The 25,364-nt window shown below is 41.0% G+C and overlaps 1 non-coding gene and 1 pseudogene across 1 annotated transcript; one reads left to right on the top strand and one right to left on the bottom strand.

Moving 5' to 3' along the window:
• The window catches only part of LOC129050025 (putative HERC2-like protein 3), a 138,216-nt pseudogene that overhangs the window by 62,920 nt on the left and 49,932 nt on the right, over window positions 1-25,364 (bottom strand).
• LOC129050599 (U6 spliceosomal RNA) lies at window positions 7,488-7,592 on the top strand. Its single transcript, XR_008514278.1, has one exon. It is a non-coding gene; the product is annotated as a U6 spliceosomal RNA (small nuclear RNA).

Raw genomic sequence — 25,364 nt, forward strand, 5'->3', positions numbered from 1 at the left:
ATCAAATCTGAATGCAGTTCTTTCTAAATCTGAAGTCTACACAGTCCTGATCACACCTATCCATCACAGGAAGCCACCAAGCAGGTCCATGACCTTGACCCAAGGGCAAAGTGACCTTAGCTTCACACACCAACTGTGCCAACGGCAATGGTTTTCTACTCCCTCTAGTTGCATAAGGCACTGTTCTCTAACCATATTTTGTCATCTCTATTTTCCTCAGAGCATCTTCAAATTTCTCATTCCTCCTCAAAATCCTGCCCCCTCATTCTGATTAGATGCCTTTGCTTTATATTTCACTCAGTTGAGGCCATCAAACAATATTTCACCTTCCTGTCCATTCCCATACAAACTGTTCAGTGGCCCATATTTCCCCCTTCCTACCTTCCTCAAGGGAAAAGGTGTCCCTCCTCCTTGTCCACGAGCAATCTGTCTCCTTTGTTTCTGTTATCAACTCCTTTGAAGAGCCCAGGAACTTCACTGCATTCGTTGTATATTTCTACCTCTCAGTCAATACTCCACTCACCCACCTGCCTGGCAACATATATCCTTGCTCATTCATGGATTTACCATGAAGTTAATGAAGCTTAAGTTTCAGGGTCAACCACTCTCTCCTTTTCCCTCTGTCTTGCCCACCTGCTGCTCCCAGTCTGGACTCCCACAAATGCTTAAAGTTGCGGGGAATTGAAGTATTTGATGTGGGGAAGGGAAGCTGGGCTGCAACTGGGAAGGATTTCTATGTAAGAATCTGCCATGAATTAGCCAATGGTGCACACCTGTGGTCCCAGCTACTCGAGAGGTTGAGATGGGAGAATCACTTGAGCCCAGGAGGACAAGGCTGCAATGAGCCGTGATAGCACCAGCCTCACAAGGCTGAACTCCAGCCTGGGTGAGAAAGACTTTGTCTCAAAAATTAATAAATGAAGAGGGCCCTTCTAATTATATATGCTTCAGGTACCCTAAAAGCTGCATCTGCTCCAGTGCTTTTCCAAGTATCTCTGATCTTGAAGACATTCTTCCTGGACCTGACATCCCCTCTGGCTGTAGTTGTAGCTTTCCCTCTATTCTTCTGATTTATGCTTTTTGAAAGGCGGGTTTATGCTCATCATCCCTACTCATTTCAGCCTATTCATTCCTTACCATGTGCAGTGGGTTGAATTGTGCACTCCCCCCAAAAAAAGACATGGCACCCAGAACCTGTGAATGTGACCATATGTGGAAAAATATCTTTGCAAATGTAATTAAGGATGTTGAGATGAAATCATATGAAGGTGTCCTTATGAAAGGAGGGGAAAACATAGAGATAGACAAGAGGAGGTAAGGTGCAGATGAAGGCAGAGATTAGAGTGATGCTTCCACAAGCAAGGAACACAAAAAATCATTGGCACAAAAATCTGTCCCCTTTGTTTCTGCCTATCAACTCTTTTGATTAGCCCAAACTTTACTTCATTAGTTGTATATTCCTACATCTAAATCAATACTCCACCCACCCACCCACTTGGCAACATATATTGTTGTTCATTCATGGACTTACCATAAAGTTAATGAAGCTTAAATTTTAGAGTCACCCACCCTCCTCCTTTCCCTCCATCCTGCCCACCTGCTGCTCCCAGTCTGGGCTCCTGCAAATGGGCTCTTTCTAAAGACAAGCCCAAATTCCAGCACCAGAAGCTAGAAGAGAGGCAAGGAATGGATTATCCCTCAGAGCCTCCAGCCAAGAACCAACCCTGCTGATACCCTGATTTTGAACTTCTGGCCTCTAGAAGTGTGAGAGAATAAACTACTGTTGTTTTAAGCCACCAAATTTGTGGTAATTTGTCACAGCTGCCACAGGAAACTAATGCATCCTGCATCCCCTGCCAGTGCCTAGTCCAACTCCAGCACTGAGGCTGCACCAGCTGTTGTCAGTGATCTTTAGTCAAAATGAAGTGGGTGGATTTCAGTTCTTCTTGACTTCTCTGAAGTATGTGCCACTGCTGACCTGCCTTCTTAAATGCTCACCCACCCTTATCTTCTGTTTTTCATGGTTTCTCTACTATATAGGAGGCTATTCTGTTCAGTCCCCATCAGGGGCACCTCTCCCTGTGCTTGTTCCTTCAATTATGGGCACCAGGACTCTGTACTTGAGAGCACAACCTGTCCTCCTTACTCAGTCCCCAAGGACATTAGATCATTAGATTTAACCATGTGACAGCCCCAGATCTATATTTCTAGTCTAGATTTCTCTCCTAAGCTCTAAATTCATACATCAACTCAGATATTCACAGGCACACTCAGCTCATCACCTTTGCCCCATGCCCCTGGTTCTCACCCAATATTTTGTCTTGACGAATGGTCTCACTGTCTATCTACTTAATCATGATATCAGAAATCTAGATATCATTCTCTCGCTCCCCACATCCAACTAAATATTCAGCCCTAAAAGATCTGTTTCCTCTCCACCCCAAATCAACAGAATATACATTCTTCTCAGCACCATATTGCACTTATTCCAAAATTGACCACATGGTTGGAAGTAAAGCAGTTCTCAGCAAATGGCAAAGAACAGAAATTATAACAAACTGTCTCTCAGATCATAGTGCAATCAAACTACAACTCAAGATTAAGAAACTCACTCAAAACCACTCAACTACATGGAAACTGAACAACCTGCTCCTGAATGACTACTGGGTACATAAAGAAATGAAGGCAGAAATAAAGATGTTCTTTGAAACCAATGAGAACAAAGATACAACACACCAGAATCTCTGGGACACATTTAAAACAGTGTGTAGAGGGAAATTTACAGCATTAAATGCCCACAAAAGAAAGCAGGAAAGATCTAAAACTGACACCCTAACATCACAATTAAAAGAACTAGAGAAGCAAGAGCAAACACATTCAAAAGCTAGCAGAAGGCAAGAAATAACTAAGATCAGAGTGGAACTGAAGGAGATAGAGACACAAAAAACACTTCAAAAAAATCAATGAATCCAGGAGCTGGTTTTTTGAAAAGATCAACAAAATTGATAGACTGCTAGCAAGACTAATAAAGAAGAAAAGACAGAATAATCAAATAGGCGCAATAAAAAATGATAAACGGGATATCACCACTGATCCCACAGAAATACAAACTACCATCAGAGACTACTATAAATACCTCTATGCAAATAAACTAGAAAATCTAGAAGAAATGGATAAATTCCTCGACACATACATCCTCCCAAGACTAAACCAGGAACAAGGTGAATCCCTGAATAGACCAATAACGGGCTCTGAAATTGAGGCAATAATTAATAGCTTACCAACCAAAAAAAGTCCAGGACCAGATGGATTCACAGCCGAATTCTACCAGAGGTACAAGGAGGAGCTGGTACCATTCCTTCTGAAACTATTCCAATCAATAGAAAAAGAGGGAATCTTCCCTAACTCATTTTATAAGGCCAGCATCATCCTGATACCAAAGACTGGCAGAGACACAACAACAAAAAGAAAAGAATTTTAGACCAATATCCCTGTTGAACATCGACGCAAAAATCCTCAGTAAAATACTGGCAAACTGAATCCAGCAGCACATCAAAAAGCTTATCCACCATGATCAAGTGGGCTTCATCCCTGGGATGCAAGGCTGGTTCAATATACACAAATCAATAAATGTAATCCAGCATATAAACAGAACCAAAGAGAAAAAGCACATGATTATCTCAATAGATGCAGAAAAGGCCTTTGACAAAATTCAACAGCCTTTCATGCTAAAAAACTCTCAATAAATTAGGTATTGATGGAACGCATCTCAAAATAATAAGAGCTATTTATGAAAAACCCACAGCCAATATCATACTGAATGGGCAAAAACTGGAAGCATTCCCTTTGAAAACTGGCACAAGACAGGGATGCCCTCTCTCACCACTCCTATTCAACATAGTGTTGGAAGTTCTGGCCAGGGCAATCACGCAGGAGAAAGAAATAAAGGGTATTGAAACAGGAAAAGAGGAAGTCAAATCGTCCCTGTTTGCAGATGACATGATTGCATATTTAGAAAACCCCATCGTCTCAGCCCAAAATCTCCTTAAGCTGATAAGCAACTTCAGCAAAGTCTCAGGATACAAAATCAATGTGCAAAAATCACAAGCATTCTTACACACCAATAACAGACTGAGAGCCAAATCATGAGTGAACTCCCATTCACAATTGCTTCAAAGAGAATAAAATACCTAGGAATCCAACTTACCAGGGATGTGAAGGACCTCTTCAAGGAGAACTACAAACCACTGCTCAATGAAATAAAAGAGGACACAAACAAATGGAAGAACATTCCATGCTCATGGATAGGAAGAATCAATATTGTGAAAATGGCTGTACTGCCCAAGGCAATTTATAGATTCAATGCCACCCCATCAAGCTACCTATGACTTTCTTCACAGAACTGGAAAAAACTACTTTAAAGTTCATATGGAACCAAAAAAGAGCCCGCATTGCCAAGGCAATCCTAAGCCAAAAGAACAAAGCTGGAGGCATCACGCTACCTGACTTCAAACTATACTACAAGGCTACAGTAACCAGAACACCATGGTACTGGTACCAAAACAGAGATATAGACCAATGGAACAGAACAGAGCCCTCAGAAATAATACCACACATCTACAACCATCTGATCTTTGAAAAACCTGACAAAAACAAGAAATGGGGAAAGGATTCCCTATTTAAGAAATGGTGCTGAGAAAACTGGCTAGCCATATGGAGAAAGCTGAAACTGGATTCCTGCCTTATAACTTATACAAAAATTAATTCAAGATGGATTAAAGACTTAAACGTTAGACCTAAAACCATAAAAACCCTAGAAGAAAACCTAGGCAGTACCATTCAGGACCTAGGCATGGGCAAGGACTTCATGTCTAAAACACCAAAAGCAATGGCAACAAAAGCCAAAATTGACAAATGGGATCTAATTAAACTGAAGAGCTTCTGCACAGCAAAATAAACTACCATCAGAGTGAACAGGCAACCTACAGAATGGGAGAAAATTTTTGCAATCTACTCATCTGACAAAGGGCTAATACCCAGAATCTACAAAGAACTCAAACAAATTTACAAGAAAAAAACAAACAACCCAATCAAAAAGTCGGCAAAGGATATGAACAGACACTTCTCAAAAGAAGACATTTATGTAGCCAACAGACACATGAAAAAATGCTCATCATCACTGGCCATCAGAGAAATGCAAATCAAAACCACAATGAGATACCATCTCACACCAGTTAGAATGGTGATCAGTAAAAAGTCAGGAAACAGCAGGTGCTGGAGGGGATGTGGAGAAACAGGAACACTTTTACACTGTTGGTGGGACTGTAAACTGGTTTAACCATTGTGGAAGACAGAGTAGCGATTCCTCAAGGATCTAGAACTAGAAATACCATTTGACCCAGCCATCCTATTACTGGGTATATACCCAAAGGATTATAAATCATGCTGCTATAACGACACATGCACATGTATGTTTATTGCGGCACTATTCACAATAGCAAAGACTTGGAACCAACCCAAATGCCCATCAATGATAGACTGGATTAAGAAAATGTGGCACATATACAGCATGGAATACTATGCAGCCATAAAAAAGATGAGTTCATGTCCTTTGTATGGACATTCCTTCGCAATACAGTCTACGTGCTACATGAAGCTGGTACATGCTACATGAAGCCGGAAACCATCATTCTCAGCAAACTATCGCAAGGACAAAAAACCAAACACTGCATGTTCTCACTCATAGGTGGGAATTGAACAATGAGAACACTTGGACACAGGAAGGGGAACATCACACACTGGGGCTGGTTGTGGGGTGGGGGAAGCGGGGAGGGATAGCATTGGGAGAGATACCTAATGTAAATGACGAGTTAATGGGTGTAGCATGCCAACATGGTGCATGTATACATATGTAACAAACCTGCACGTTGTGCACATGTACCCTAGAACTTAAAGCATAATTTTTTAAAAAGTACTATTAAAAAAGAAATAAAAAATTGTACCTATGTTATAAAGCATGGTTTGATTAAAAAAGAAAAAAAAGATCTGTTTCTAGGGCCAGGCTCAGTGGCTCATGCCTATAACCCCAGTGTTGTGGGGGGCCAAGGTAGGAAGGTTGCTTGAAGCCAGGAGTTGGAGATCAGCCTGGGCAACATAGTGAGACCTGATGTCTACAAAAAATGTAAACAATAAAAATTATCCTAGCATGGTGAAACATTCCTGTAGTCCCAGCTACTTGGGGGATGGAGTGCAGACTAAGTTGGGAGGATTACTTGAGCCCAGGAGCTCAAGGCTATAGTGAGCTGTAACCACACCATTACACTCCAGCCTGGACAACAAAGCAAGACCCTGTCTCAAAAAAAAATGCACCCTTAATCTTTAGAATTTGTCTCCATTTAATTCATCCTGCCTCTTGCCTTATTTTAAGCTCTTGTTATCCCATACTTGACCTTCTACTGTTTGGCTACATCCTGTCCTCTGCAAATAATCTGCCACTTTGCCACTGAAATGACCTTTCTAAAGACAAGCCCAAATTCTTTATGAAATTATGAAACAGCTCCTCTTTCAACTTTCAGAATAAGTTAATGATTGGTTTCTCACCTCCACTGGCAGCCTCATCTCCTAGCACTATTCCATGGGTATTCTCACCTCAACTCTACAGAATGCACTCCTGGACCCTTAAACACATCTGCACCTGCTGTTACATTCCTGTCCCTTCTGCTTGTCATTCTCTTCCTCACCTTGGTTTATCTAACTTTTACTCAACTTTTCAAAACCTCAGTATCCAAACATCACCTTATCCAGAGTGCGCTCCTTGAGGCCAGACTAAATTTCTTTTATTTATTTATATTTTTATTTTTTAGAAACAGGGTCTCGCCCTATCATAGGCTGGAGTACAGTGGTACAATCATAGCTCAGTGCAGCCTCGAGCACCTGGACTCAGGCGAGTCTCTTGCCTCAGGTTCCTGAGTAGCAAGCAGCCAGGACCATAGGCTTGCGCCAACACACCCAGCTAATTTTTAAAAAGTTCTTGTAGAAACGAGGTTTTCCCATGTTGCCCAGGCTGGTCTTGAACTTCTAGGCTTAAGGAATCCTCCTGTCTTGGCCTCCCAAAGTGTTGTGATTATAGGCAGAAGCCAATGCACCCAACCTAACTTGCTTTTAATAACAATTCATTTTAATTAGAAAAGCAATGCATGATCATTGTCAAGAACTTGGAAAACAAAAGCATAATCCCACTGAGAAGGATTACTATTATCATTTGGTCAAAGAGCCCAAAACTTAACTGATGGCAATAAAGGGGAAAAATAGACGGTTTATAAAATGGAACAATTACATGGTAAGCTTTGACCTTTTGTCAAAAGTCTACTTTTGGTTACCAAAAGTAGAAAGCAACCATAGTGTCCTTCAGTAGGTGAATGGATAAATAAACTGTGGTACATCCAGACAATGGAATATTATTCAGTGTTAAAAGGAAATGAGCTATTGTGCTCGCTTCCGCAGCACATATACTAAAATTGGAATGATAGAGATGATTAGCATGGCCCCTGTGCCAGGATGACATGCAAATTTGTGAAACATTCCATTAATTTAATTTTTTTATCTTAAATTTTTTAAATTAAAAAAAAAGGAAATGAGCTACCAAGCCATGAAAAGACACTGAGGAAACTTAAATGTATAATATATTACTACATGAAAGAAGCCAATCCGAAAAGGCTATATAGTATATGATTCCAACTCTATGACATTCCGGAAAAGGCAAAACTATGGAGACAGTAAAAAGATCCATGGTTGCCAGGGGTTAGTGAGGAGAGAGGGATGAAAGAGCAAAGCATAGAGGATTTTTAGGTCAGTGAAACTGCTCTGCATTATACTATAGGAGTGGATACATGTCATTATACATTTGTCCAAACTCATAGAATTTACAACACCAAGAGTGAGCCCTAATGTAAACTATGAACTTTGGGTGATTATAATGTGTCAACGTAGGTTCATCGACTGTAATAACTGTATCACTTTAGTGGGGAATGTTGATAGTAGGGGAGGTTGTGCATTTAAGGAAGCGGGGGGGCCTATGGGAAAATTCCACCTTCCACTAAATTTTGCTGTGAATCTAAAATTGCTCTAAAAAATGGAGTCAGGCCAGGTATGGTGGCTCATGCCTGTAATGCCAGTATTTTGGGAGGCTCAAGGCCAGCCTGAGCAACATAGCGAGACCCCCTTCTCTACAAAAATAAAAAAAAAACTGGCTGAGCATGATGGCACATGTCTGCAGTCCCAGCTACATGGGAGGCTGAGGCAGGAGGATCGCTTGAGCCCAGGAGGATGAGTCTGCAATGAGGCATGATCATGTTGCTGTATCCCAGCCTGGGTGACAGATGAGACCCTGTCTCTTTAAAAAAAAAAAAAAGAAGAAAGAAATTAGTCTGTTTTAAAAGGGCAGGGAGATGGACAGTGTAGGAAGAGCCTAAAGGAGACAAACAAGAATCCTCAATTTCATCATTAACGCAAGGACAAGCCATTGAAGGGCTTTGGGGAATGCAAGAATGACAGTCTCTGAATTACCTTTTAACATAATCACTTTGGCTGCTGCTTGAAGAACAGACTGGAGGGAATCATGGTGGGAGCTGGGAGAACAGAACAGAAAGATGTTAATGCAGTTTAGATTAGCTATTAAGGACTTAGGCTACAAGAAAGGCAGTAAAGATGGAAAGACGTGCTAAATTAAAAGTAATCTTTGGAGGGAAAATTGACAGGATGTAGCAATGGATCAAATGTGTGGGTTGAAAGAAAAGCAAGAATGATGTCAAAGTTTTGGGATAAGCAACTAGAAGCCATTTTCTAGATAAAGGGATGAACAAAGTTGAAGCTAGTTTGAAAAGCAGGATGAAGGTTCACCTTTGAGCACTTTAAGTCTGAAGCTCCTGGTAGTGCCTCACACTTAGTAGGTGGTCAGGTTGCTCGTCTGCTGTTGTTACTACTGTTTTTGTTATGAGCAGAATAGGGTAGGTGAAATACTAGACACATTCATTATTTTTTAAAAATATTTTTCAGAAGTCAAAAGAATAGATGCAGAATCCTATAATTTCCCTGCCATCCCTGTCTCACAACCTGTCACAGTGTCTTTTTAATTTTTTTTTTTCTTTTTGAGACAGTCTCGCTCTGTCACCCAGGCTGGAGTACAGTGGCATGATCTTGGCTCACCACAACCTCCACCTCCTGCGTTCAAGTGATTCTCCTGCCTCAGCCTCCCTAGTAGTTGGAATTACAGGCACACACCATCATACCCAGCTAATTTTTGTATTTTTAGTGGAGATGGGGTTTCACCATGTTGCCAGGCTGGTCTTGATCTCCTGACCTCAAGTGATCCACCCACCTCGGCCTCCCGAAGTGCTGGGATTACAGGGTGAGCCACTATACCCGGCCTAAAGTGTCTTGAATCCTTACACTCATTAAAAGCCACTGGGGTTTATGTCTCAGTCACACTCGTCACAACTCTGCAGAGACCACTCTGAAAAATCTGTTGGAATGCATTCATGTTAGTTTTCAGTAAATAAATCATTGTGCCCAAAGATCCAAAACAATGAATTAATTTGAATAAGAAAGCTTAATTTAATAAGAGACTCTCCAGTATTACTCTTCCAAAACAGTGGTTCTCAAAGTGTATTTCCCAGACCCACAGATTCAGGGTCTCCAGGGAACTTGTTAGAAATGCAAATCTTTGGGCCCCATCCCTTACCTACTGAATCAGAAACTCCGGGAGATGAGCCCAACACTCTGTTATCACAAGCCCTCCAGGTGACTCTGATGCTTGTTCAAGTTAGAGAATCACTAATCTATGGCCGGGCACGGTGGCTCATGCCTGTAATCCCAGCACTTTGAGACGCTGAGGCAGGTGAATCACCTGAGGTCAGGAGTTTGAGATCAGCCTGACCAACACGATGAAACCTCATCTGTACTAAAAATACAAAATTGGAATACAAATACAATTTTTATTTGTATTTGGTGTACAAAAATACAAAAGTGGGATTATAGGTGTAAACCACCGTACCTGGCCAATAGCAATATTTTCATCTGCATGAACAAAAGTACAGAAGAAAATGGTTCGGTTTATTGACAGCAGGTGTGGCACATCCACGAAGCAGGGGCTTGGGAGGCAAGTGTGCTTACCTGACAGATGCCACTGATACACATGTCCAAGGAGTCCGTGTTGCAACGAGTTCCATCCAGTACCTTAGGTGCCAGCTCCACCACCAAATTTTGTCCTCATGCATGACACTTGAGTGCACACGGAGCAGCAGGATCATTATATCATGGAAGCCATTCATAGTAACGCCCCGATACTGGACATCATTGTAGGCTGAGCACTGCCAGGCTCTGAAAGCTTCTGCATCTGGAGGGCAGTCCTGGGGGCAGGGGGAAAAGGCCACAGGCACATCACCCAGTGAGAGAGGCCAACAGAAGATGAAATCAGTTCACCAGAATCTCATGAGACCACACTCCACTTGCCTCTCTCTGGGAGTCACCTAATTCCCCCCTTTTTTTTTTGATTCAAAGTTGAATGTATGCTATGAAATTCTACAGAGATCGCGGCAATAATTATTTATACAGGAGATTATCTCATTATTCTGATCACTCATCCACCCAGCTATTTTTTCCAGATAATTAGAGATTACAAGACTTAGATGCCAAACTTTGCCCTATTTTAACCATCTTGAATATAAATTTTCAAATGCATTATCTAATCTCCTTCCTTTTAAAACAAGGGAAACCAAATGCTTTTAATTTTTCCAGGTGATTCAAGGATTCAAATTCTTCATCAAAATTTAATTGTTATCCATGCCTTCAGGAGCCATTTCAATGTAAAGGATTATTAGCCCCAAACTGCTGTGCTCTGTGAGCACTTGTTGTTGTTTCTTTGTCACTGATTTTTTTTTTTTTTTTTTTTTTGAGAAGGAGTGTCGCTCTGTCGCCAGGCTGGAGTGCAGTGGCTCGGCTCACTGCAACCTCTGCCTCCCGGGTTCAAGCGATTCTCCTGCCTCAGTACCCCCTGCACATCACCACCCCCAGCTCATTTTTGTACTTTTAGTAGAGACGGGGTTTCACCACATTGGCCAGGATGTTCTGGATCTCCTGACCTCAAGATCCACCTGTGTCGGCCTCCCAAAGTGCTGGGATTAAAGGCATGAGCCACAGTGCCCAGCCTGTTGTGGTTGTTTTTAATTCATCTGTCTTTCCTCCCCTGTCAGGCTCCCTCCCATATCTTCACTGGTACCAAGTACCTGCCTTCAACTGGCTGTAGGATGGATGACAGAAAACATAGCTTGTTCAAATTCTGTCTACAACAAAAGCAAATAAATTCAAAGTAAATGCCTTCAGTTGCTCTCATAATAAAACATTTTTGTACAAATATTGATGACTCATTGGTCTTTCTACTAAATTACTGATTCTGCCCACCAGATATTTCCAAAGCAAGATACTAGTTGAGAAAAGTGTTACTTTACTCATCAAAAATCTACTTTTGATATGCAAACTTCATAATTAAAGAAAACAGATACGAAAAAGCAATATAGCCCCCAGGCGCCGTGGCTCACATCTGTAATCCCAGCACTTTGGGTGGCTGAAGCGGGCGGATCACCTGAGGTCAGGAGTTCCAGACCAGCCTGGCCAAAATGGTGAAATCCCGTCTCTATGAAAAATACAAGAATTAGCTGGGTGTGGTGGCGTATGCCTGTAGTCCCAGCTATTCATGAGGCTGAGGCAGGAGAATTGCTTGAACCCAGGAGGTGGAGGCTGCAGTGAGCCAAGATTGTGCCACTGCACTCCAGCCTGAGTGACAGAGCGAGACTCTATCGCAAAAAAAAAAAAAAAAAAAAAAAAAAAAACACCATAAAGTATTCTTTTTTGTATTATGAAAGTAATAAATATTCATTCTAAAAACTTTGGAAAATAGTTTCTACTCAACAAAAGAATAAATAACATAGATCTTTTGTATCTAAATATTCACACAAATCTTGATTATTTACCAAGGACTTCTTTCTGGAAATAAAATTTCTGAGTCCAAGGTTATGCACATTTTATAGACTATTCAAAATATTGCAAAATTGCCCTCCATTATAATTTTCTAGTTTTTTTTCCAATCCAAAGTATAAAATATAACTTCATTGTTTTCATTTGCATTTTCTTTCTGAAATAGAGTCTTGCTTTGTCACCTAGGCTGGACCTCCCAGGTTCAAGTGATTCTCCTGTCTCAGCCTCTCAAGTAGCTGGGATTATAGGTGCCTGCCACCATGCCCGGCTAATTTCTTTTGTATTTTTCATAGAGATGGGGTTTCACCATGTTGGCCAGGCTGGTCTCAAACTTCTGACCTCAAGTGATTCACCCACCTCAGCCTCCCAAAGTGTTGGGATTACAGGTGTGAGCCACCGTGCCCAGCTTGCATTTTTCTTTTTATTGTTTAATATATTTTCATGTATGTTTGCTTTTTGTATTAATTCTTCAAAAATTTGTTTTATAGCCTTTATCCATTGGCATTTTTGTCTTTTTATTATTTTCAGCAGATGAAACTATTAAACTTCATAGTGAAATTATCAACTCTTTGTCATTTCTGTTGGAAATATTTTCCCCATTTCATTTTTTTTTTGGTACTTTGTAAAGTCAAAAAGTTTTACATTTTCATGTAGTCAGCTCTATTAATATTTCCCCTTAAGGTTTCTTTCTTTATTAATGGGCTTAGAAATGCTTTCCCACTCTGCTCTGAGAACAGATAAATACTTAAATGTATTTTCCTAGTTCCTTTCTAGATTAGCAGTCATATTTAACTATTTGTTATATTTGGAATTTATTTAGATGAATGGTTTAAGTCAGAAATCTAGCTTTATTTTTTTCCACAAATAGATATTTATAAATTATCAGCCAGGATTTTTAAATACAATTTTCCTCTTTTTGCTACTTGATGTTTGTCTTTTATTGTTTACACTTTTGGCCTTTATAAACTTCCTTAAATCCCTTTTGGAAGTAGATAGGGAATACATAGAATTAATTAATTAATTAACTAACATTCTTCTGAGATTAGTTGTATTACTTTGCTGTGAAACATTCCAAAATCCTATATTGCATCCACATTTTTGTTGTCTTAGCAAAATTAAACCAGATTACACTCATAGAAGCAAGTCAAACTGAAGAAGACTAAAACTGGATGACTTTTTCTTTAGTCAGGGTCTTACTCTGTCACCTAGGATGGAGCGCAGTGGCATGATCACAGCTCACTGCAGCCTCGACCTCCAGAGCTCAGGTGATCCTCCCACCTCAGCCTCCCAGGTAGCTAGGACTACAGGCACGCGCCACTACACCCAGCTAATTTTTTGTAGAGACAGTTTTGCCATGTTGCCCATGCTGGTCTCAAACTCCTGGGCTCAGGCAATCTGCCTGCCTTGGCCTCCCAAAGTACTGGGATTACAGGCATGAACCACCGTGCCAGGCCCGATGACTTTTCTCTGTTGAAATGAGGACTGTATCCTCCATCTGGCCATAGGAAGGATCATCAGTTATAAAATTACATCACCTCGTCTTCCTCCAGCCACGGCTAGTTTTCTCTATATCTCACTCTTTGAAACCAACCAAAGGAAAGTGTCTAAGAGAGCAGGATGCAAGCAACTTCTTTGCATTAGGCTCAATGGCAAGCATTCTCTAGGGACTGAATGTGCCGGCTAGCTAACTCTCAACTCCCTTAAATTCCATAAACCAATGAAGTTTCACAAAATTAACAAGAGTTAATTAGCGGAAGACACCTTAGGATGTCAGCCTCAGGGTGACCAGATTTGTACATGTGACCAGCCCCCTTGGCCCCAGCTGACTATCCAGAGGCAAACATCTGGTCCACACCAGGTCAATCTTTCCCAGAAATTTGGAATTGCAACAAAAGAGCTGGAGCTAAGAGAGCTAAGAACTCATATCAATCTGGGGTTGGACTGGCCATTTCTTTTATAAGATTCATGTTGAAGCAAAGCAAGCCAGTTCCCACAGCACAGAAGAATGAATTCGGTAAGAAAGCAGGAAGAAAGACAGTAAACTATGCATTTAAATAGGAATAAGTAACCTGTGTTCCTCATTTTCTGATTTCTGGCTCCAGGCCCTTAAGGTCTGCTTATGCTTAAATTCCCTTAAAACCCACATATCCATCCAGTGAATCCCCTTTGTCCTGAGCTAATCTAAGTGGACTTCTGTTCTTAGCACATGATGCTATCTGATTAAGGCAGCCTGATATCCGGATCATGCTTTTTAGTTTCCCAGGGATAATCACTGACATTCTCTTTTTACCACCACCCTTTGAACTAGGTAGGTCAGGATTGTTACCCTCACTCTACAAATGGAGAAAACTGTGACCTAGAAAGTTTTTAGCCACTAGTCCAAAGACACACACTAGGATATGACAAAGCCAAGACTGATTCTCAAAGTAAAAAGCACTCTATTACAGAATACTGCTTTCTAGTAAATGTGGGAGACACTGACTGCTTATATTAAATGCTTTCATTCACTTCACATTCTTCCAGTGTCAACACTAAGCTTGCCTAATCTGGCTCAGCTAGGTCCCACATCCCAGCTCAAGACAAGCTAGGGATTCTTGTGTCTTAAACAGTCTATTTGACATTTAGGGAGCAAAATGCCAAACATTCTTCTGCTTTCCTTTCCCTGAGAAGCATTTTTTTCATATCAGTTAAGTTGAAAACAACACTTATTTATGAAATATACTTGATGGGCTTTGCCCTAGGTCACATGCTAGAGAGAACACACACAAAAAAATATAATCCACCACTGTCATTCAATGAGCTTGTTATCTTATTGGAGATGTAGCTTCTATACACATGAAACACACTGAACAAGTGTTATCACTGGTATTTGTAGACTTAAAGTAGGAATGCAATGAAGGACATAGAATTGTTATCCAAGAGTTAAATTGTACAATTGATTAGATGAAGTTAATAAGAATAGATTCCATATCAGCAAGACTTGACTCTAACCTGATAGAAGTAATAAAAAGGAAGTGTCAGTCAGTGCAGGTAGCCAGTCTGGGAAGCTCAGAAAAGAAGAAAGAGGAGAAGAAGGATAGGAGGAAGAGAGAAGGGGAGGATGGAGAGGAGGAGAAGGGAAGAGAAAGGAAGAGGAGGTGGCTGCCACAGCCAACAAATGACAAAAGGCACCCATTTCCCAAACCATCTTGAAAACAAGGTCTCCTTCCCCTCCTAAAACCATGGGGATTTGTAAAACCTGGGGGCAACTTCTGTATAGAAGCCAGGAATGAAAGATTATCTAATAAACTGAGTATTTTTATGCAGGACAGACAGGCCATTACCTGAGATTATTTATATAGTAGAACTGGACCAAGCTTTCATGTGGATCGGACATTTAGGCAATCCCCCTCCCAATCCCCTCTCCCAATAACCAGCAAGTAGGGACTCAGGAGAAATAATATTGTTGCTACAAGCAAATTTTAAAATTTTATTTTAACTTCATATCCAAGTTGTACTATGAGCTAAATTTTGTGATTCTTTTATATAACAAATGACAACATTTCTAGCATAAAAATAAATTGTTGGTGGCCACTATAAGCTAGAGTTGGCAAATAAGGAATTGTGGAAAGGTGAAATCTCAGATGGATTTAAAGGATGGTGTGATGTAAACAGGACAAGATTTGGGAAACGACATAACAAAAGAGAAACAGCAGAAATAAGTTCGTTATCTATAAGGAGCAGTGTGCAGCCTTGTCCAGAAAGGGTGAAAGTTGGGAGTTTAAATAAGAGATAAATCTTACCTGAAGATAAGAAGGTCCTTGAATGCACGTGAGGAGATTTAAAAGCAATAAGGATCCACGGAGGGGACTAAAATATAAAAGATGGCATTTTAGGAACAGTAGAATCGCAAGATGGCCTGAAGCTCTGGAGACAGACATGAGAGGGGGTGACTCTTGCCCAGAGTAGGAGTAATGACAAGGAAAAAAAAAAGAACACCTTCAAGAGAAATACTGAATGGAAAATTGTCAGATTCCAGCCATTCATAGGATCCATGGTATGAGGGATCCTTCAAGGGTCACATCAAATGTCCCTTCTGTAAAGTCAAGAAGGAGCCCTGGGAGCCCCCTCTGCAAGTACACCAGGCCTCCCTCTGTGCTCATAGAAAAATGTGTTCATGCTACAAAAACATCCTTACCAAATGATGATATACTTATCTTAAAATTATTTTCCCTTTGCCTCTTCCATCATTGCCTTTCATCCCATAAATCCTGCTATGAAAACATGACTCATCAGTGAATTCAGGTATCAGACCTCCCTGCTGAGATGCATGACTTCTCTTAGAAATTCTCCATTTGCTCCAAAATACCCCGATAAGGATAATTCTTTATCTAGGACTCAGGGGCCAGTCTCTGGTTATAAGGATATATGTTAAGTGCTGATCAGTGGGTTATGTGTGAAGACAGCAGTCACCCAGGAGCCATGGCACGTACGTACCCAGGCATGTTCTGTTCCATAATCTTGCAGGCCCAAAGCCCAAATCTCCATCTCCCCTGACAGAATGAACCCAAGGAGAGCCACTGAACCAAAGTCTGAATTCTCAGGGAGGGTGGTGTGGTCCTCATGACCTGGATATGCCTTCCACTCCTGCCATTTGAGGCATGATCTCCTGCACACCAGGGGTGGAATTTCTTCCTCTTCATCTATGTGCTGTGAAGGCATGTCCCTGTTACAACTAGGCTTCATAACAAAAGAACATTTTATCTTTTCTTGGGTGCCTGAATTTTTTTTCTTTAGTGTCTTCTGCTGAGGTGGGCAGAATTCTGAAATGCAACTGTCAGAGTCTGTCCTCGTTAAGCCGGATCCTCTCCTATGCTAGGGATCCAACCCAGGCTGCTGGAGTAGTAGAAAACCAATAGCCATGGAGGATTTCCTTTCTCTGACTCCCTTCAGTTGTGTTTCTTTCAATTAATTCCCTGCTCTTCCCTGATCTCTGACCCTTGCCAACTAAGATTATTTAGAAGGTTTGCCCTACAGTTCCAGAGTTAGATTTTCTACAATGGTATCTGGAAGTATAATGTCCCTCCAATACCACAGCAATTCTTGTGCTTATGTGTTGCCAAAAGCTACCATGCTTTAGCTACTGCTGTCTGCAGCATCATTTTATTATCTGACAAAGCTTACAGCCTTTCCATACTCTTGTACAGTGTAGTAGAGTGGTTAGGAGTGCACTCACCGAAACCTGACTGTCTGAGGTTAAATTCGGTTCTGTGACCTTGGGCAGGTTACTTAAATCTCCTTTGTAAATGTGGAAATAAAAATAGCACATACTTCTCAGGGTTAGTGTGAGGATTACATTAATTTATTCATGAAATGGCACTTAGAATAATGCCTAGCATTCAGGAAGTACTTAATAAGTATGAGCTATTATTATTATTATTATTTCGGTTAAGTGTGAGGAAGTCAACACATATAGACAATAGCCCATGGTCTTAAGGCTGAGAGCCTGAGTCTTCAGACATTCCCATGGAGAAATAGAACCTTTAGCAATCTCTGGAATATGATCCAGTGTTAGATCTCCAAGGCTCACTGACAGAAACACCTCCTTCTCCATACAGCAGACTACTCTGATAGAGACTGAGTTTGGCCATTGATGATGACATCTCTTGGATGGGACTGAAAGACCCTGCTGTCCCTCAATACAGGGCTTTTATGGTCCTGGAAATATAGGTGTAGGCATGTTTGAATCAGGGGGCAAGTCTCCCTCAAAAGAACTCCTCATCTTAGAATCACTAAAGGCAACTTCCTTCAGAAGAGTGAATGACCATCCCCACTTCCAGGTAAAATGAACTCCACTAACCACTGAACTAGTGTGGCCAGTCTTCAGTAAGGCATTGCATGGCAGTGAGAAGTAACAGCAGGGGGATGCTCATCAGAACTTGGTCCTCTCTCCACTTGAGGTGGGGTGGGTTGCAGACTGGTCCCCACTCCTGCTATGGTGAGGTGGATATTTTGAGCCCCCAATTAATAAAGCAGGAAGCAGTTCAATTAATTACATGGAAAAAAAAGATGTAACCATATTCATACTCCAAGCTCATTGTGGTTACATCCACTTATGGCACTCAACGTGTTTGCAATGTTTCTATAGTATTTTCAGAAATATACTTGCATGATCTCTCCTGTGTAGGAATGGGCTCTTACAGATTATCAGCGCTGAAGCTGAGGCTTCATTTATGCACCTCTGGTTTGCAACACAGCTTAGGCATGCACAGCTGCAGATACTGTGGCACGTGGAGACAAAGGGATACTCTGGACACTTCCACTGTCACAACCTTCCCTTATTTCCCAAATAAGGAATTTTGTTGGAAATTCTGAGTTTGCAATGACAAGCATAGCAACTGATGCTACATTCTTACGAAACCTCTCTTAGGACTCTCTAAGGATTCCAACTCTGAGAACTAAAAAGGGCAGCACTTGCTTCTCCACCTCCTTCCTACCCTACCCCAAGCATCTATTTCTTACCAGCCTAGAAAGATTTCTGCCACATTCTCCCAGAGGGACCATAAATTAGAGACCACAGGTAACCCCCAAGGCCCAGAGAGCTTCAGGGGCATCATATCTTCACTCAAGTACACTAAAGTCCTAACCATTTCACCTAATGTGCATAATTTTAGCAGATTATATTTTATGTCTGTACTATGTGGCACAATACTCTAACACTTGTGTTGATAATAGATTCCTTTTTGGAATTAGCTAGAGCAGAGTGATACACACACAGAGAAACTCTAGAATGAGATCCTAAAATGTAACACCGTGATCTGGGGTTTAAAATAAATCGTTTTAAATAGTTTCACAACTTATTGCTGGAAATCATACTGTTTTGAAATTTGTTCTTGAATGACTACAAGGAAATTGTCAGACCAAAGAAAACTTTAGCTATCTATCCCACTGTGTTGGGCAAAATAATGCACCACCTTGGCCCACAAGATGTCCAGGACCTAACCTCTGGAACCTGCGACTATGTTACCTTACATGGCAAAAGGATCTTTGCACACATAACTAAAGTTAGAGACCTTGAGACAGAGAAATTATCTAGGATTATCTAGGTGGAAGAACAATGCCCAGCTGCAGTCACAGGAAGATATGACTACAGAAAAATGTTCAGGCCGGGTGCAGTGGCTCATGCCTGTAATCCCAGCACTTTGGGAGGCCGAAGCAGGCGGATCACTTGAGGTCAGGAGTTCGAGACCAGCCTGGCCAATATGGTGAAACCCTGTTTCTACTAAAAATACAAAAATTAGCTGGGCATTCTGGTTAGCATCTGTAATCCCAGCTACTCAGGAGGCTGAGGCAGGAGAGTCGCTTGAACCTGGGAGGCAGAGGTTGCAGTGAGCCGAGATCATGCCACTGCACTCCAGCCTGGGTGATAGAGTGAGACTCAGTCTCAAAAGAAAAAGAAAAATGTTCAAACAGATGCAACGTTGCTGGCTTTGAAGACTGAAGAAGGAATCACAAGCCAAGGAATATGGGTGGCCTCTAGAAGCCGGGAAAAAAAGGAAATTAATTTTTCCCTAGGCCTCCAGAATGATGTAGCCCTGCCTATATGTTAATTTTAGCCCAGTAAGACCTGTGTCAGACTTTGGGCCTTCAGAACCATAAGGTTATACATTTGTCTTGTTTTAAGCCACTATATTTATAGTAACATGTTACTGCAGCAATAAAAACAACTAATGCACCCACGAAAAAGGTGGTAGATCTAAAAGCCTCATGGATAAAACTCTGAGGTTGCTAATGCACCCACATGCTTGTTTAAAAGGAAGGCTAGACTACGTTGGCACTGACATGCTTGCCTTTGTGTTCAGGTCTCTCTCTCCCTTCTACATGCCCCATCTGGACTTTCAGCTCAGTTAATTCGCATTCACAAGCAGATGTGTCACTCAACATCAAGTGTGATTCAATTCAAATCACCAGAGATGTGAAACATTTGTGTAGTGCTCCAAAATCCCTCCAAGGACTCGGTTGATAAAAATCTGGTACTTCTGGCTAAGTGATATTTGAGTTTGAGTGCCCCAGTAAATAAGCACCCATTTTTTCCCATTCAAGTTTGGAACCAGTGGAGAGACACAGATAGAAATGTCAGCTTCATCGTTGGTAGAAATGGACTGCAAATATGGCTTGAGCTCTCAGTCAAAAGCTGTTGCTAAAGACTGCTGGCTTTCTACTCCCATAGAACTTGTGGGCCTACTCACCAAGAAAAAGCTTGATCCATAGATTAGAAACCCTTACCCAGGACTGATGTCTCACACTGGCTTGGGACAGAGAAGGGAGAAAGACAGACAAAGCCCCAGTAATTGATCTTTTAAAATAAATTAGTTACAGCCAATTGAGAAAATTGGATAAAAATAAATCAATCTCATTTGAAATGAGATCTCCAGATTTTCAGAATTTCCTTTTAATTCCTGTCATTTCGATTTGGGTCTACACCACCAATGAGGGAAATGTTTTTAAAAGTTTTAATAAACACATAAAATGTCATGGTTAGTGATTGCCTGGGGCCGACACATAGTCAGTAAAGGAATTTACCAAGACAGTAATGAGTCTGGAAAGGCAGATTTATTTAAAGAAAAGGGGAGATATACTGCCGGCAAGCAATGGGCAATACAGCAGAGGGAAGGCTGTCTGCTGTCTGCAAAGAGGCAGGGATTGGAGGGGAGTTTTTTAGGTCGTGCTACTTGGGCTTAATGTTTGCCGACAGGATGCGTGGTGCAGGTGGGCTGTGATTTGGATGCTTGTAACAGGATGCCTGTGTGCTAGTGAGCCATTTGCAGTTGACCCTACTTCTCAGAACATTTGTTCCTCTCTACCCCCTATTTCTGTTTCTGCCAGCTAAGCCCATTTTTTCAGTTTTCTTTCAACTCCTTAGGGCTCCACAAATTGCACATATTTATGGGGAACAATGTGATGTTTCAATACATGTATACATTACATAATGAACAAATTAGGGTAATTAGCATGTTCACCACCTCAAAAATTTATCATTTCTTTGTAGTGGGAACATTCGAGATCCTCTCTTCTGGCTAAATTGAGATATACAATGTCTCGCTGTTTACTATAGTTACTCTACTGTGCAATAGGACACCAAAAATCATCCTTCCTTGCTAGTTGTAACTTTCTTGACTAACCTCTCCCAATCTCTACCTGCCCCCTGCCCTCCCCAGTCTCTGGTAACCACTGTTCTATTGCCCACTTTTATGATATCAAGTTTTTTTTTGGATTCCATATATGAATGAGATTATGTGATATTTGTCTTTCTGTGCCTGGATTATTTCACTTAACATAATATCCTCTAGATTCATCCATGTCACAAATAACAGCACTTCCTTCTTTTTATGGCTGCATAGTATTTCATTGCGTATATATACCACATTTTCTTTATCCATTCATTCATTGTTGGACACTTAAGTTGATTCCATACCTTGGCTATTGTGAATAGTGCTACAATAAACACGTGAGTGAGGATATCTCTGTGATATACTGATTTCATTTCCTCTGAATATATAATCAGTCATGGGATTGCTGGATCATATGGTAGTTCTATTTTTAAAATTTTGAGGAACTCCATACTATTTTTCACAAACACTGAACTAATTTACATTCTCACTAATAACATATAAGGGTTCCCTTTTCTCCACATCCTCAGAAACACTTGTCTTTTGTCTTTGTGATAATAATCATTTTAAGTGGAATTAGGTGATATAGTGGTTTTGATTTGTATTTCTCTGATGATTAGTGATGTTAAGCATTTTTTCATACACCTGGGTTGGTATTTATGTCTTCTATTGAGAAATGTCCATTAAGGCCTTTTGCCCATTTTTAAATCAAATTACTTGTTTTGGGTTTTTTTGCTATTGAGTTGTTTGAATTCCTTATATATTCTAAATATTATTTCCTTGTCCAGCTGTCTAGTTTGCAAATATTTTCTCCCATTCTACAGGTTGTCTCTTTACTCTTGATTGTTCTCTTTGATGTACATAAGCTTTTTAGTTTAATATAATCCCATTTGTCTATTTTTGCTTTTATTGTCTGTGCTTTTGAGGTCATATTTTAAAAATCCTTACCCAGTCCAACGTCATGAAGTATTTTCTCTGTTTTCTTCTATCAGTTTCATATTTTCAAGTCTTACATTTAAGTCTTTATTTTTAGTTGGATTTTGTACACGGTGAGAGATAGGGGTCCAGTTTTATTCTTCTGCATATAGACATCCAATTTTCCCAGCATCATTTATTGAAGACACTGTCCCTTCCCCAGTGTGTATTCTTGGCACCCTTGTTGAAAATCAGTTGGCTGTAGGTATGTGGACTTATTTCTGGACTCTCTAATCTGTGCCATTGATCTACGTGTATTTTTACACCAATGTCGTGCTGTTTTAGTTACTATCACTTTGTGGTATATTTTGAAGTCAGGTAATGTGATGCCTCCAGTGTCTGTTTGTTTTTAATCAAGATTGCTTTGGGTGTTCAGAGTCTTTTTGTGATTCTATACAAGTTTTACGGTTTCTTTTTTTCTGTGAAGAATGTCACTGGAATTTTAACAGGGATTGTATTAAATCTGTGTATCACTTTGGATAGTAAGGACATTTTAACAATATGAATTTTTCCAATCCATGAGAACCTCTTTTTGCACCCTCTTTATTTCATTACTGTTTTATTTAATTAATTAATTAATTTATTTATTGAGACAGAGTCTTGCACTGTCGCCCAGGCTGGAGTGCAATGGCGCAATCTCAGCTCACTGCAACCCCCACCTCCTGGGTTCGAGTGATTCTCCTGCCTCAGCCTCCCAAGTAGCTGGGATTACAATTGCCTGCCACCACACCCAGCTAATTTTTTGTATTTTTAGTAGAGATGGGGTTTCAGTATGTTGGCCAGGCTGGTCTTGAATTCCTGACCTCGTGATCCACCTGCCTCAGCCTCCCAAAGTGCTGGGATTACAGGGGTGAGCCACCATGCCCGGCCATTAATGTTTTATAATTTTTAATGTAAAGATCTTTTACTTTCTTGGTTAAATTTATTCCTGAGTATCTTACTTTTTGGTAGCTATTGTAAATATAGCTATTGTAAATTCAAATGATTTCATTAAATTTTTTATCTGTATTCTTCTGTATCTCACAAGTTTCCCTAAGATCACTACTTTGAATTCTTTTTCAGGCATTTTGTAAGTTTCCTTTTCTTTGGGGTTACTGGAGAATTGTATTCCTTTGAAGGTGTCATGTTTCTTTGCTTTCTCAAGTTTCTTGTGTATCTACTTTGCTTTGTTTTTTGCTTGTTTGTTTGAGATGGAATCTGGTTCTGTCACCCAGGCTGGAGTGCAGTGGTGTGATCTCAGCTCACTGCAACCTCCACTTCTCAGGTTCAAGCGATTCTCCTGCCTCACCTCCCAAGTAGCTGGGATTACAGGTGTGTGCCACCACACCTGGCTGATTTTTGTATTTTCATAGAGACAGGGTTACACCATGTTGGCCAGGCTTGTCTTAAACTCCTGACTTCAAGTTATCTGCCTGCCCCCGCCTCTCAAAGTGCTGGGATTACAGGCGTGAGCCACCACACCCAGCCTTGTGTATCTACTTTGATATCCGTGCATCTACTGAATCTGTTTTTGCTTCTAATTTTACAGAGTAGCTTTTATAAGGAAAGACTTTTTCCTAAAAATGTGTCCTAGGGTGTCAGCTGAGTAGTGTGAATTCACATTGGTTCTGGGTGGACACAGTAGTTGGGTCTCCATACAGTTTCATCAGCTGTAATCCATGTAGTAATATCTGTGAACGCCTCAATGGCCTAGGCTGCAGGAGTTTAGAGCAGTAGTGGTGCAGCTTTGCCAGAGAAAGGGTCACCAGGCTGGTTCTCAAGCTGGAGGTACATGCACAACTGTGCAGGATCACCTGTTCTTTGCAGGGAAGGGTGCCATGTGGACTTGGATGCAAGAGTCACCACCATTTCACTGGGCCTAGGTTCTAAATAGCTGGGGTTGTGGTGCTGCAGTCATCTGTGTGAGCATGTAAGAATGATAGTGGAGCCTCAGGGATGGAAAGATCAGTGGTTACTGTTCCCCAGAGTAGAGCACACTCTAGCAGTGGCTCCAGTTTCAGGGTGGCACTGTGCCATAACAGCCTGGGTCATGGCAGGTGGGCAGTGCACAATGTGAGCTCCTACTATGAAGCAATGCAGCTGTGGGAACTCCAGGCAGCTCCCTGAAACTGGGCTCAGGGCCTGTGAGGACTGCCGCATTCTCCTGTAGCAAGGACTACATGTGTCTGCAGTGGTAATAGGGGCTACTGGGGGCTCCCTGCTTACCCGACAGGGGAGATGGAGTAGTAGAAGCAGAGTACTTCGCCCTCCTCCCTATGCTGCCATCTTGAGTTACTGTGTGCCACAGGCATTCTGCTATTCCCTTGCTATACTCCAGTGCTCTCCCTCAGACACTCTAGTCTAATTGTAGTTGTTTTGGTCTTTTTGTGTATGAGGAGGCAAGTGCCAAGTACCTCTAGTTAGCTTCTTACTGATAACTAGGAAATGTTTTGAATGGAAAATAGAATGGATTCTTTCTAGTGTTTATTTTTTGTCATTTTTTTTTTTTTTTTTTGAGACAGAGTCTCACTCTGTCACCCAGGCTGGAGTGCAGTGGCGCGATCCTGGCTCATTGCAACCTCCGACTCAAGCAGTTCTCCTGCCTCAGCCTCCAAAGTAGCTGGGACTACAGGTATGCATCACCAAGCCCAGCTAAGTTTGTATTTTTCTAGAGATGGGGTTTCACTACATTGGCCAGGTTGGTCTTGAACTTTTACCCTAAAGTGATCTGCCTGCCTCAGCCTCCCAAAGTGCTAGGATTACAGGCATGAGCCAATGCGCCTGGCCTTATTTTCAAATTTCTAAAGCAAGATATTTGAATTTTTATTTTTAGTGTTGACTGATGTAAAATAAGAGTAGGGTTTTGTATATTTCTGTGTGATTTGCTGATGGGTCACCTATAGTATTCCATGACACTGAGGTAGAAATAACAACAGACCAGTTCAAGTAAGTCTACTCTTCCTATGTGACCTTCGAAAAATAATTTTACCTCGCTCAGCCTCAGTCCTCTCACTCGCAAAAGAGAAATAGCCGCACCTCAGCTGCCCAGAGACAGGGTGAAAGTCAGGTAAGATAATGAACATAAAAGCATTCTGAACTTTGAAGGAGCTTGCTGATATTATATTGTTTCTATGACTTCAGAAATTATTAAATACTTACCAAATTAGATCATGAATGTGATATGGCCTAAAAAGGTAGTATAAATGGAAGATATTTGATATACAAAATCTG

Source organism: Pongo abelii, chromosome 16 (assembly GCF_028885655.2).
Source record: "Pongo abelii isolate AG06213 chromosome 16, NHGRI_mPonAbe1-v2.0_pri, whole genome shotgun sequence".
In the NCBI taxonomy this organism is placed as follows: Eukaryota; Metazoa; Chordata; class Mammalia; order Primates; family Hominidae; genus Pongo; species Pongo abelii.